Source organism: Cryptomeria japonica, chromosome 8, assembly GCF_030272615.1.
Source record: "Cryptomeria japonica chromosome 8, Sugi_1.0, whole genome shotgun sequence".
Lineage (NCBI taxonomy): Eukaryota > Viridiplantae > Streptophyta > Pinopsida > Cupressales > Cupressaceae > Cryptomeria > Cryptomeria japonica.
In genome coordinates this window covers 442,126,490-442,142,347 of record NC_081412.1, presented here as the reverse complement: position 1 = coordinate 442,142,347, position 15,858 = coordinate 442,126,490, and positions in this window count along the sequence as shown.

Sequence of the window (15,858 nt, the reverse complement as noted above, 5' to 3'; positions counted from 1 at the left end):
GAGTTTTATGATCATAAGATGATCACATATGAATAGTTAAATTGGTATATGGTGAGGATTAGAGTCCCGGTACCATACCCGTCTGAAGATAAGAACTTAGAGATGTATGACTCAGGGGGAGTTCAAGTGCTCATGAGATAGAGCTGATCTGCTTGAACTGGTAAGGATGCTAACTGCCCAAACTGAAGGAGATGAAATTTGCAAAGATGTTGCAAGTTGACCGGTAGGAGTGCAATATTCACTTACACATCAATAGTTAGTATCAGTCTTTCTTGGCTTCGGACCTGCATACTAAATTGGTGTCAGTTGATGGTTAAGTTCCTCACCTCAAGTGCTATAACTTGAGAAGATGTAACATCTAGTGATAAGATAACAACTGGCATCAAAGGAATGTTACATCTAATGAAGACAAAGAGGGAGAAAGTATTCTGTCAGTGAACGGTGCATATGAAGAGAAATAATAGCCTAACAATGCCCTTTGTCATTGTGTCAAAGGGGGAGAAGAATTATGTAGTATGTCAGATACTACATGTGTTGACATCAATGCCAAAGGGGGAGATTGTTGGCATTATGTTGTCATTGATGTCAACTAGAATGGGATGAACACCAGTAGATGAGATGTATGTACAACACTGCTATGGAGAAGTGTAGAATGTTATATCTTGGATATCATCTTGGGTTGTAGAACATTGATGATGGTAAGGAAGTTGACCTCAGGGGTCACCAGTGCAACAAGTTAGTGCACAAGTTGTTTGATGAGATAGAAAGGTGTTTGAGTGGGTGTTTGTGATGAAGAGGTAGAGTGTTACCTGAATCACATCAACACTAGAAGAGAAGAATGAACCGTTATGATGTCAAGGTGGTAAAACAACATGACTCCCACTGGATGAATTTGTAGTCATCATGAGAAGCAATGACTGACAGTGAATGTGCTCACAATAGATCTCATGTGCCTATCTGAGGAGATGTTGCACACACAGGTAAGTCACATGAAGAGTATTGCAGGATGCAAAAGACAAGGGGTTACTCCATCAAGTAAGTGGAAACTATCTCCTATTATGCATTGAGTGCATTTTAGTTTGGAGAGACAAGAATGAGGAGGTAAAGGCTTGATGTCAGTATAGAGGAATTATGAAGTGTTTGTCATTTTGACAAACTGGTTGTGATATGGTCAAAGCTAACCAGAGAAAAGACAAGGATGAGTTGATGCAAATAGAGGAATCTGACCTGACTGAAAGAAGATGGAGCCTTGAGAATGAATGATGACATGGTGTCATCAAGAGTGGTAATCAGTATGTAAGTCTACCAGTCATATAATGCAAGTTATAGATATAGAAGACCTCCCAGTTGTGGGAATGAGCATACTTAGGACTTATTAGTCTAGAGACCAATTTGGGAGTGTTCATCGAACTGTTCAAGACAAGAGCAGATATTGACAAGGTAGCTGATAGAATGGTTGAGATAGGGAAGGTCTACAAACTAACAAAAGTAAGAAACCAGTTGAGTGATTAGTTGGTGATCCTACTTGGACCGACTTGAAGTGTCAAGCTGGCAGATAGTCGACACGGAGACAACATGGAAAACCCATAGATGGATAAAGATAGAATGTGCATCGACTGAGTTGTTGCAAGGTTGGTCAACCTTAATGAAAGGTCACATAAATCATAGACCTGTTGCAGAGTGATTGCAGAGGTTTGAGGCTTGACGTCTGGATGACAACTACGAGCCAACTAAGAGATATTGAGAAGATCGAAGCGATGAAGGAAACAACCCGACAAATCTTTCATGAATGACCGAAGGATTTGTCGTAAGAGTAAAAATAAATTCGCCAGAAATGAAAGGCGTGATTGAGGAAATGCGACTATGGCGGAGATATGCATTCAAATGTCAGAAAGATCAGATCATGCAATATCAGATTGGATTTGGTTTTCCTTGAGGATGGTGAGGAAACCCTAACTGTCTGGTGGGAAATCTGGGCTATAAGTAAAAAGGCCTAAGAGATTGTTTGTTGCTTCTAGAGAGAGTGAATATTGTGTTATTGCAAAGTTGTAAACTTCTGCAAGTAGAGACAAGATTAGCCGAGTGCTCAACGAGAAAGAGAGGGATAGTGAACCTGGTTGAAGCTTTCAACCAGTTGGAGAGAAGAACCGATAGAGATCACACCAACAGAGTGTGAAACTGATGATGTGCAGATAGTGAGGTGCAAGTCTAACAGAGAAGCAGTAGGTGTAGAGCAGGGAGAAGAGTGAGTTGGTAGAAGAGAGGAGTACTTCACCGACAAAGTAAGATATGTGTTAATGTTGCAAGATTCACTTGTAACATGACAATAACTCATTTATTTTGAAGTTTGAACTATGAACACTAAGTTGTAGCTCAGTGCAAGGGTTGGTGCTCCATTGGGTTGTAGCCCATAAATCTGTCAGGGGTTGTAGCTCCTTGGGTTGGTGCCCTAAACTGTGTAACCATGTTTTACTGTGAGGTTGGATTGGAGTAGTAGACTTGAGCAGCATTGCTCACCGAGGTTTTTCCCATCTTGGGTTTTCCTTGTATATGTTGTTGTTATGTGATGTTACCTTGTGTGTGTGTGTATTTGAGTCAATCTTCTTGCTAACTGGTAAGTCTGCATTAAGTTAAATCCATCAACCATTTTGCTCTCTAAGGACTGTAGTAGCAGAAAGGTTTTGTGAACCACTGATTCACCCCCTCCCCCTCTTAGTGGTGCATTGTGTCTAACAATGGCTAGATTTGATTTGATTCTTATGCACTAGTGTGTGATGGTGTTTCCCTGTAGAGATGCTAGGGGACCTTAGACGATGTAGGTGTTATTGTTTTTAGTTGTTTCCACTTGTTCTTAGATAATTTATTCTCATGCTTGATATTATACTATTCATCATTATAGTTTAATGAGTTGATGTATCTCTTTAGAAAAAATATGCTTGCCTCCTTGAAGTTATTTAGTTAGTTATGTTGTCCTTTGGGGTTCTTTAGTGGGGCATTACACCTATTTCAGAAAGAAGGGGGAAAGTTTTGGGAATAGAGGTTTTCCTTATGTAAAACCCTAGTTTTGGAATTAACCATGGAGTTGAATTGAAAGATGTAAATTAAATAGTATGCTAAACTACTTTTCTTTTAAGGGAAAGGCTGAAAAATGATTAGAACACTAATGATATATCTTAATGAAGTTTTGTTTGTCTCAATAGAGGAATTAGGGTTTCATGTAGGTTGTTTTCATAAAACATAAAACATGAATGTTATCTCAAATGCTTGAACCTTGATTTCACTTCTGCTCCAACACTTGATGAAAGACTAATTACTTGCTCACTTGAATTTTCTAGAGTCTAATTGAGATCTTGAATTTCCCATATTAGGTTTACAATGAGAGGGGTGGACCTCTTTTTATACTTTCTTGTCAATAATCCAATTGAATTTATGCAATAGGCCAAAATGGGGTAGGTTTCCCTCTCATCAAAGGTGACCATTAGTGGGAGCCAATTTGGGGCCAGTTTAATATGCTCAAGGCATATACACCTAGTCCTGATTTAGTTCTAGGGTGTGGTACATCTGGGTCCTAATTTGGGACTAGGGTGTGGTGTGTCCAAGTATTGAAAATCAAGACTCCAAACTAGAGGTCAAGCTAGAAAATTGGTGAAAATGTGAGATAGATAAGTGGTGTGAGCAAAATTAGTATCACAATTAGGTCTTGGAAGACAAAATATGAAAGTGAGGCCTAAGTGAGGACAAAATTATAGACGAGTATAATTTAGGACACTATAGTAAGATAGAATAACATAGGTTACTCTTGGAATAGGCATCCTAATTTAAGGTCCATGACCTAGAAAATGATATCTATTCTTATAAAGACACATGCACATGACATTAGAAAACCCTAGATTTTGTAGGTATAAAAAGCATCGATATGAAATGAAGTAAATGAAAAGGGGAGAGGGTGTGGAGGGGTGATGATACTCATACAAGAAAGAAAGGGGATATATATACAAGCAATGAGAAAAACCCACACAAACAATTCATATGGTGTCAAATTTTTTAAAAATAAAAGAATAATAACCATATGAGTATGTTACTTTTCTCTAGAATAGTCAAAAGTAGATAATAAAATGAATGTAAATTCTAAGGAACCATATACAAATTTAGAAAAATACATTGTAGCAATGAACTCATTTGAGAGCGATGTATAGGCTCCAATAGGCATATTTTTTCTCTTAAAACACATGAGACAAACTAATTACATTGACATTGTAATGGTGAAAATAAGGGTTTCCACCATTGGATGTAGTAAAACCATTATTTTTTATTAAGGATCATTACATTAGGGAAAGACAGGAATCAGATAGATCTAAACCTAATAGATCTAGATTCTAATGTAATTCCAAGGAGGTTTTGAATGTGCCTCTTCTTTCCTTGAGTTGAATTGAATTGTTGAAGATACTAGAATTAGGATAAATGTGTTGAAATTGATGTATTTATGCATGAATAGTGAGCTACAGTTGTCAAATCGAGCCACAAACATAGATCCAAGGATTGTAAGAGGATTCTGATCTGTTCCTAGAAAGGGCTCCTGATTTGTCGAGATTGGTGTGGTGGTCACTTTGGTCCTCCACACTTTTCACACTCTAATGAGGGATTGATTTGTCACTACAAATAAAACCAATTTTGAATAACATAGCTTCATACCTACTCTTGCACACACTAGAGAAGAGAAATAGGTTGGGGATAGGGGTTTGCCTAAGTCAAAATCCAGTTTAGGAACTAACCTTGAATGAAATATTGCAAATAATTGAAATAAATAATCAAAAGATATACCTCAGATTTGCAATGACTGATAATGATGCTTTTCTTCTTGAATGTAATCACATATGTTGTATGAAATGACATGAATATGAAAAAACCCTAATCACACACACATGCTTGCATATGAATGATCCAATTTTTCTTTATAATGGTTGAATGAAGGAAATTAAATCTTGAAGATCTTTAGGAATGCTTGAGGATGAACACTTCAATTCTTGAATTCTTTAGGTAAAATGATTGGAGTCTTAGATTCAAAATGAGTTGAGAAGGATGCCTTATATAGGGATTTTATAATGAAAATCACCTTTAGGCTGACCTGGAATAGGATAAGACCACCCAATCATCCTCTCAAAATTTGGGGAAAAATGTGCGGGACCGGTGTGGTGAGCGCTCCAGTTACAACCACTTTTTTCTAAATTTCTAGGTATGCAAGTTATTGCGATTCTAATACTAAATCTAGCTTGATGGCTCAACCCAAGATTGTTGATATGCGAAATATGCTTTGAGAGTTGAAACTAGGGCAGGATTAAGGAAAAAAATGGATAAAATGATAAAGTCCACACATATAATTAAGGGACCAAATAAAAGTGTGATGATGTAATAAAGTGGAATAAGGCCCATAATATTGAATTAAATATTAATTAATTACAATAAAGGTCCTATAATGCATAAAAGAAAGGGAAATACTAAAATATGTGCTAGGATAGTGTGAAATTAGACACACTAATAAAGGGTGTACAATTTAAGATGCTACATTTAGCCTTCACTTTAGCAAAGTATGAGCTTGTGGTCATACTCTCGATAAAGTAGAAAGATGAGAGAGAGGATGAAATAAGAGTAGAATCACAAGGATATAAGATTCCACTAATTTTGAGGAACCAAACCCCCAATATTAGGATCTTATCTCACACAATCATATGCAAGGACACATAACACAATGGATTAATACTAAAAGCAAGGCCTCAAAGTCAACTAGCCAAAGAGACCTTGATATCAAAATGTCTCAACAACTAATATCATTCTTGAAAAATGCCATCTCAAGAACATACATGATCACATAAAAGAGAGAGAGCACACATCATTGATGAACTACTAATAGAAAAGCTATAAGATCATAAGAAGAAGGAAGAAAGGGAATAGATACACACTTTAGATGAGTTTTCCTAGGGGATCCATGAGAAGAAGAATGAGAGAGGACATGGATACACAGTCTAGATGTGTTTTTCTAGGTGATCCATGTTGGGGAGGAGAGTAGGAATAGTCTTGCTATGTTTTGCTAGTTCCACTCATCCTTGTCCACGTGTGCAAGTGATGTTTGGTTTCAAGTATATAACATCCCATATAAGAGTATTTTTTCTGTAGTTTCAAGCATGCATAAATTGTTTAAGATATATAATAAAAATGCAAATGCCAAGGGGCGAATGTCTGGTTTCAAGAACATCTCGTATAAGAGTTTGTTTTCTTTGGTTTTGAGAATGTCTAACCCTATTTAAGATGGATACATGCCTATGTTTGAGGACATCTTGTGTAAGAGTTTGTTTTATTTGGTTTCAATGATGTATACCCCATCTAAGACATATAAAATGTCGTGTCTGGTTTCAAGCGTGAAGCATGTCATATAAGATTTTTTTTCTTTGTTTTCGAGTCTGAACACCCCATTTAAGACATGCAAAAATATGGTACAATATAGTACAAAGAGGGTGATATGAGTACCCCCCCTTAAGATATCAACATAGCCCTATGTTGATTTATTAAGGAAGCTAGAAACAAAGAAACCCACCTTCAACACCAAGGAGATATCATAAATCCAAGCTAAAGAGAAAATACTCTTACAAGCAAGGATAAGATAGTTGAAAAAGAGATATCTTGCAACAAGTGTAGAGAGGATCCTTGGAAGAGAAGAGATCTTTTCTGAAAAAGACATCTACCTCCAAGAGGAGTTTCTTGAATGAACATAACATCTTGTACCAAGAGAAGGGAAGGATAACAAGAATGCATACCTCCCTCTTATTTCTAGGTGAAAAGGATTCTTATGAAGGATGACACACTTTTGAACCAATGTGAGTGGTACATTTATAATAGATATACATTTCCAAGTGAAAAATAGGTTGTATTCAAGGATACACACCTCTTGGATAAGAGAGAATCCTTGAGAAAACAACAAATTCACACAAGGAATGACATCAAATAATAAACAAACACCACTCAACAAAGGAAAATTGGATCCTTAGAAAAGATAAGAGAGGGATCATTGCCCCCCAAGTGTAGGGACAATGAGAAGAATTACATGACCTCCAAGGAGAGATTAAACATAAGTAAATGCATAATGTACTTCATATGAATATTCAATGTATGAAAATACATTAATATATGTAAAATGCATCTATAGAGAAGAGGTAATCTTCAAAGAGGAAGAGACAAAATTAGAAGAAGGATCACATACTCCACTAAGAAGAGATTAATCATAAGAGACATACCATTATAAGAAAGAAATGATATCAATACATTAAAAATGCAACCCTTAAAGGGAATAGTGACACATGAGAGAAGAAAGAGATAAGATAGAATAATATTCTTGCCCCTCAAGAATAGGAACACGAATAATTAAATATTATGTTCCTCACTAAGTATGATTGTACTTAAAATTGAACCACCATTAATACAATGAACCCTTAATAGGTAAGCTAACTGTTGGGACTGATTAAAATTGAATCAAGTTTAGAGGCCCTTTTCAAAATTTTGCCCTACATGTCAGAAAAGTACCCGAATGAGTCAGTTTGAATGACCTAATTAGCAAGGGGGTAAAATGGAGCCAGTTGATTTTCAGAGGGTAAGGCTCGGGATTCATGTCCCACACCTTTCATTTGACCTATTCAGTGATGTGCAACTTTCATAATTCAATTTGGATAAGTTTTTGAGATACCCAGTTTGAGGGGTGAGCTGGAAGTGCATTTTAGGCACAAATGTAGATTTTATGGAGTAGCCTTCTTTGAGTGATTACATCTTTTGCCCTGTTGATCATCATGAAAAAATTCAAAGTGGATTCAATTCTATGCATAAATGTGAGTCAGTCTACAAAATTTCAAGTCCTGACGAATCCATTTGCTCAGTTTTCAAAGCCGAATTTGTTTGCAGTTTGTGTGTTTTGGCAAGTCCCTGTTTCGACAGCTAGTCAGAGCCCTGTTTTGCACAATTGTAAAAATTGCCTCAGTAAGCGTCATGCTAAAGTGTTTCTTCCAGGTTGATGTCAGTATAAATGATGAGCCACGTTTCAGATTTCAAGGCTCTACCAATCCATTTGATCGGTTTTCAAAAGAGCTCATTTTGCCATCAAATTCAGTTATCCGCACTTCCAGTGTTAGATCAGCTAATGTAGCCGTTTTGGTGAGTGCACCATTTGCATCCTGTTAGTCTGGTGATCGAACTGAGGATTCCAAGATTTAATATGTACTTTAAGGTACCTGTGTTCTGAATTTGAGGACCTACGGAGGTCGTTTGATATTTTTGAGAAAGGCATCATATGTTGCCAGAACATTGACTTCATCAGGTCCGCAGTGTCGACAAAGCCAGTTGGCCATTTTTGGAAATTAATATCTCTTCGCTCGGGACTCATCTTGAGAAACCATTTGGTAGAAGTCATCCTTGTATATCAAAGTACACGCCTGTCAGATGGCAAGCTCCAGAAAGGTGTTTTGACAGGTTTGAAAATTACGTCTTTGCGATTAAATGCGAAAATTATGGCGTAATTGCCTGAAGGTTGTAAAATGCGGATTAATGATCCGAAAGCGATGCCGATCATTTCCAGAGGTGTGTTTGAGGTTCCTGAAGCATTCCAAAGGTCAGTTGCACGAAAACGAAAATTTTTTTAGTCGGACCCACTTTGGGGCCCGGCCTGGCTCTTGCCTGTGCATCATTATTTTATTGGCGACTTGGCCCTTTAAGCATTTTTAGAGTAATATTGACATCCATTATTGGAGTAGAACACTTGTATGTTTCCCACCAGAAAGTAATGCAAAAATGAAAATGCCCCTTGTAGTCAAAACAACCAAGGCGTTTTAAAAGTTCATGGCAAACACCCAAATGCAAATTGGTAGCCAACATGGGGTCTTCAAACTTTTAGAAGTACTGGAGTCAATTGTTTACAAGCTTGGAAAGTAAGGTGGAAATATGTGAATGGTGTCTGGAGACTGAATCCAAGGAGAGGATTCAACAAAACAACATAAAAAGAAAATCCCACGCAATGTATGATAATCAAGGCAACCATGAAAGTGGGTGTAGAGCAGAAATTTCAAAAAGAATAGAAGGTGAAAGATGCAATTCCAACTTTTTAAGACTAATACAAACAAACTACCAGCAATTCTCCCTGTGTGTGATGAGGAAGGCATGAATAAAGATCAAGCATATAAACTCAAGCAAATTTTCATAGCAAATGAAATTATGAAGCAGTATCCTTCCCTCTCACGTGGCATGTAATATGGTTTTAAAATGCAGAAAATGTTTAAACAAAAAGATCTCCCATTCTTTCCTCCACGTGATAGGTGAGTTTGCAGAGCATGCCAATGCAGAATTTGGGAAGCAAAAAAGAAAACTACAACAAGTTACAGCAGGCAGCGTGGATGGCCAAGGGGCAGCATTTAAAATCTTCTAAAGTAAATGCCATAAGCAGCATCCTCCCTTCATAGCCAATGCAATTGGTGGTAGTTTCTCCCAAATCTAATGATTGCCAGCATCCTTTTCCCTGTACGACATGTAGATGGGCAAAGTTAAAAGAAACCAGTTAGTGCAATTGCCAGTCCTCCGCGTAGATAGTAGGAGAGTAAAAGGAGACTTTCAAGGAAATGCAATGTGTAGGTATAAGTAAATTCCATGGCCCAAAGCCAAGTCCTCTTGCAGGCAACATGGTGTTTTGGAGGCTTTTAAACTTTTAACCAAATGTATTGGCAGCAATGAAAATGGCACATAAAACATCCAATACAATTACCAGGTGAAGCCAACACTCTCCTTCACGTGGCTATTAAACTTTCAGCAAATCCCATTCGCAAATGAAAGCCCTAGGCAAGGCGCCATTAAAAGTTTCACAAAATGCACAGTTTCAGGCAAACACATTATCCCACATTGGCTGGGAAGTGTTATTTTTAAATGTTTATAAGCAAAGCTCCACGCATGTATAATGTCTAAGCCATAAAGGCTTTTGACGAATGGTGCCTATGGGAGCCCAAGGTGGGCCCACGTGCGAGCATGCTTCCCGACGTGATAGAGGAGTTGACTGGATGGTGACCAGGTGGACCCCACGTAGGCACGCTTCTCAAGGCAGACAGGCAAAATTTTGTAGAGGAAGGTCGGGTTAACGAGTGAGCAAGTTCGAGATGGATCAACAGTGCGCGCTATTTTGCGAACGGAAGATGCGCATAGTTTAAACCCCGCGAAGTTGCGAAAGCCAGGTGGCAGGTATAGTCAAATGTCTAGCAAGCGGGTCCCGGTGAGGTGGAAGTGACGTGGCACACAGTTGGCGCATAGGTGGCAGTCTAGTGGCGATGACATGGCAATGAAGTGGCATACAAGCAAGCAGCCCAGTGGCGCTGACGTGGTAGTGATGAGGTGTCATCCCAGGTGGCGCCCAGTAGACCCCATCAGCGAATCAGACCCCACCATGTGGCAAAAGTGTCAGGACCAGATGGAGGCAAAAATCAAATTTAAAATGAATAAATGATATAGTTCTGACTATATTAAAATTTGAAAAATTTAAATGATTGAGCACAAATGGAGATTAATTTGCCCAGGGTCTAAATTTTGGCCAAAATATAAAGTGTTATATGTTTTCAGAAAGCTCTCGGAGTGAGGAATCCGATTATGAGGTTAATTTTGACAAATGTGGGATATTTTGGAAGCAGTATTAATGGGAACAAAATTCAGTTAGAGAGAAGATATTTGATATTTTTAGTTACAGATTTGATTTTCTTCCCTCTCCTTTTTATTCCCAATTCTTCTCAGTTGTAGGGGTTCCAGTTTTTGAGAGATTTGCTCCAAGGGAGAAATCCAAAATTGCAGGTTCCAGTGATGGCATCCTTTTATCAATGCAAATGACAGTGTGTTCGTCTATATTTTTAGTGTTGTCTTTACTGTAGGTTTAGTTTCAGTTTGCAGGTTCACACATATGCAAGGCATGTGTGAGTTTCCATGAAATTGTCTCCAAAATGTACTCAGATTCATATAATTTCATATTATCAAGGATAATTTGAGTTGTCTCTTTTAGATTCCTCTAAGAGTGTAATGTTGTCTTTTGGGTATTCTTCAAGGAAGGATTTAAATCCTAAAACCCAACATTAATGATTTTGAATGCATATTGGATATCTACATATAAGTATGGTTTTGTGACAGAACATAGGATTGTATTAATGTAAAGCATTGATACATGAAAATTTAATGTTGAAAAGAACTTGCATCTGAGATTTCTCATCCAATTTTATGCATGACTCTGTGGCCTGGATAAGGTACTAGTCTCTTGTAATATTGAAAGGTTGTCAAAACACCATTTAAAAATCCAAAATCAGAATATCTTTTTATATTTTATGTTATGTGGAAGTGTCCCTCCATCTCATGATTCAAAATGTTGAGTTGCAAGTGTGGATCTAGCCCATCTGCAGTTATCTCTTAGTTTTTGAACCTTTTGAGATCCATCTGCTTTTGATTGATGCAGTCTTGTGTGTAATAGGTCTGATTAAATGCATCAAAGGTATACTCGCCTAGGTTTTGCAGAGCCTGAAGAGTAGAAGGATTCATATCCTTGTCATGTTGTCCAAGCCCTGAGGTGTTTCATTGATTGAGATTGGCTATCTCATAGATAGATTTGCAGGTATACTTGGGTTATCACTTTTGGTGAACAACACTAATGATGCCACATAGTGAGGAGAAACATAATAGGAACTTGAATCTTATTTGAAATGGTCATGAAAAATATGTCATCCATCACCACCTATTACTTTTATGTTATTTTTTATGTTCTTCAGAACTACAAATTGGAAATTTGGATTTTGAAATAGTCAGAAAGGAAATCTAAAAATTTGGATCCGAACTAGGAGGACCAGGGTGATGGGAACCTTGGCTATGAGGACTAGAGTGTTGGACACCTTGGTCCTGAGGAGGACTAGGGTGCTGGGCACCCTAGTCTTGGGATAAGGGCACTGAGCGACCTAGTCCTTGGGTACTGAGCTTAAGTTTATAGTAGAGAAGTGCATTCAAGTTTGCATAAAGAAGATTGGACAAGAAATAGCTTGTTGGGATGTCATATGGGAATGAGAAGATGTAAATCCACTAGACAATGGAGGAGGGGATGCTGACAAAGGAAGAGGTTGGAAACCTATCTTTTCATTAGAAAAGTCTGATTTATCATGACTTTGTTGCACACATCCTAAAAATTGTCCATTGTATCCATGTGTAGGATTGGGAGAGAGTTTGCTCTTAGGTGGAATTGGATTGAAGTTTAAAGAGGCCCAATCAATAGCTAGACATGTGTTAGGATGAATTTTTGAGTATCAAATTCAGTCATCTTATATTTTCTACAAAAAAGAATGTGTGAAATCTAATGACCCCCAATCCCCCTCCTAGAAGTGTTCTTTTCTAAGAAATTATTTAGTAAGAGATGTTGTATTTGTTTTAATTGGAGATAGGATTATAAGAACTAACAAATTATATTATGCTTCAACTTGTACATTCTTGTCAACTTCTAAAGAAAACATTTTATTATTATATGTGTAAGAAACTGCATGATAATCGTGTGGACAATTTACTTCATCCTTAACAACAATTTTAGGTCATTTAACAACATGAATAACATTGATTGGATCTTAGTTATTCATATTTATGAGAGAGAGCATTGAAAACATGATGGGAAATGGTATCATCCTCTTGTTCTAAAGTATCTTCATGAAAAACCTTAGGAAAGGGACAATCATGTCTTATTGATGCTTCATCTCTAGGAGGAAGGTTATTGAAATGAATAGAAGGTGAAGTATTATCAAAGGAATTCTCGCTCATATCAACTTATTTTACCATAATATCTGTAACAAGGAAATTAGGCATAAGAATCAAAGCATATGGATTAGGCAACCACAAAACCTAACATGTTATGAAATCAAATCCTAATACACTCAATAGAGATAAGAAGAAAATACAATCAAAATAAACGAAAACCAATGCAGATGTCTCCTCCATGATTCTCCATTGTTATACTTTCTCCTTCAAACTATGTGGGTGTCATCTAGAAATGCAAGTTATTGAAAGCAAGTTGGATTGCAAAGAGTGATTCGAAAGTGACAATGTAAGAACACTCAAATTGTGGTTGAAAATGATGAGGAAATAAGGTCAATTTAGAGGAAATTTGATGAATCAATTAAATTAGAATGAATATTTGAAAGAGACAAATTGATTTAAAAGACACATAGTTATGACACATTTCTATGTCACCTTATGTGGAATTTCTATGCAAAGAACTATGACAAGTTGCTATGCAAGGTTATGACAAATTTCTATGTCAAGGATTATAACATATTTCTATGTCAAATCTATGACAAATTAGCCTTAAAAATAGGAGCCCAATTTAGTGGAGCAATTAATGGGAAAAAGAAATTGAAAATTAGGTGGCACTAGCTCACAAAATAGAAACAAATTAGCCAGTTAAATAATTAATTTAATTGTGGCATAGGATAAATAAATAAATATATTTAATCTAAGGGGAAGCGTTAAAATGATTTAATGATTAAATCATAAATCCTTAAGAGATGGATTAGAAATTAATTAGGGTTTTGAGATTATTAAAGCAATAAATACATGATGACAATTGCTATTAAAAGGACAATTGACAAAGACTTGATAATGATATGGAATCGATATTGCTTGACAAAGGCCAATGACAATTTGGTCAAATATGACAAAAAGATTGACTTGATAGATGACAATTGACGAGGATCAATGACTAATCGATCCAAAATTGATGAAGATTGATGATTGATTGAGATCGATGACGAATCAATCAAAGATTGACAAAAGGTCGATTTGATTAAGGTTGACTTGATAAAGAGATTGACAAAGATCGATGAAAAATTATTCACAAATTGAAAAAGGGTTGACGATAATGATAATCGAAGATTGAAAGGGATCCAAAATGATCCAAATTGATTGATAATTGATTGAAAATGGTAAAGATCTAGGAAAAAACCCTAATTTGATGCCAATTAGGATTGACGATGTCCAATTGACATGATAAGTTGATCACGATCATTGATTGCAATTTGAAACTGATATTGACAAGGCCTAATTGAAACGTGAGAGATTGGAATCGAGAGGGGAAGAAATACGGAAGAAGGACGGGATGTCGATAAATGATAAAGATTGAATGTGTGACTTAGAAGAAATTTTAATAAGATGTGAATGTTGGCTTGATGATAATTGTAATGAATAACTTCATCATATGTTGTCATTGATGAAACACATACAAACACATATGTTCATATTGTCTACCAGTGTGACTTCAAAGTTGTTTATACTACAATCGTTATAGTAGAGGTTTATATCTAGCTAGTACATGGTGACAACCGGTACATATACATGGAGACAACTAGTGGATATACATAACGTGACATCAACCTGAAGATCCAATGGAGATTATCACAGGAGCATCAAAGGATAAATAATTTATATGTTTAGGTCCAACCGGTATTCATTGATTATGTGATGAGTTATCACTAGTCGTGATGAGTTATCCTTACTGACAATTTTTGGTGGTATTTTTGTGATGAGTTATGATTGTTTGACTAGATACACTACACCTAGGAAATTGTGATATGATTTCTAGAGGCTAACATGAAATCTAAATGTCTATATATTGACATCAAAATGAATTATTTTGTATGAGCGAAGGAGATATGTTATGTGATGATTTGATGCAAAGGCAGAAGTGTTAAGTTATAGAGTATGTTGGTAATGAAGTGTTGAGTGCGCAGAAGAGGATATATACAAGCAAGTTGTGCTTCTACTAGATCACACCATCTATTGTTTTCTAATCACTGCAATAGTCAAATCCCCTAACCGGGTAAGCTCTAACAAGCTTCATTGTAAAAATCCTCTAACAAGGTGATCCATTAGTTTGGATTTAGAAATCCTCTATCGAGCTTACTCCTTACAGGGTAGTACCTTTTATAGGGTATAGCCTTTAACTAAGCTTTGGGATCTTTAACAAGATTCGCTCCTAGTAGAGCAACCTTTTGTAGACCTTAACCGGTCAGTTATCTATTACTGCAGATAGTTAACTTGTGAGTCCCATCTCACTGTGGTTTTTACCTATTTGGGTTTTCCATGTATAAATACTTGTGTTATGGTGGATGTTGTTATATCATTTTGGATTGCATGCATATTGTTTAACAAACTTGTTAAGTATATCTACCGGTCAGTGTTTAATATAGTATTGTTTTTGGCGTCACTGATTCACCCCCCCTCTCAGTACTTTACAAGTCCATCAATTGGTATCAGAGCCTAACTTCTTTAAATCCTAATCGCTTGGAAGGAAACCCTGAAGCTACCATGGGGGATATGAGCTACTTTGAGTTGTCTAGAGAGCTTGAGGCTAGTAGAAATGATCTTGAAACCCTGGGGGTCAAACTGAAAGCTTCTCAAGTCAAAAGGAGAGAGCTAACTGAACAAATGTTAGAAATATCTGATAATAGTTCTTCAGATGAGGCCAATATTGATGCTTTAGCTGAGGAAGTTGAAAAACTAAATAGTGAAAAGCTAAATTTGAGGAGAGAGCTAGAAGGTCTTACTATCCGCATGAGTCAGGAACTGGAAGCCAAAAGAATTGCTGAAGATCTCATCAAGGAAAGAGATCATGAGATTTCCAAGATCAAGTGAGAGAATGCTACATTGCATGAGCATTTGAATGCAGAGAAAGAAGAAAAAGAGAACTTACAGCTAGATCTTGAATTAGCATCATCTTTGAGAGAGAACCTGCCAAAACATAATGAAGATCTCACCAAATAGCTCACTGAAGCAAATGGG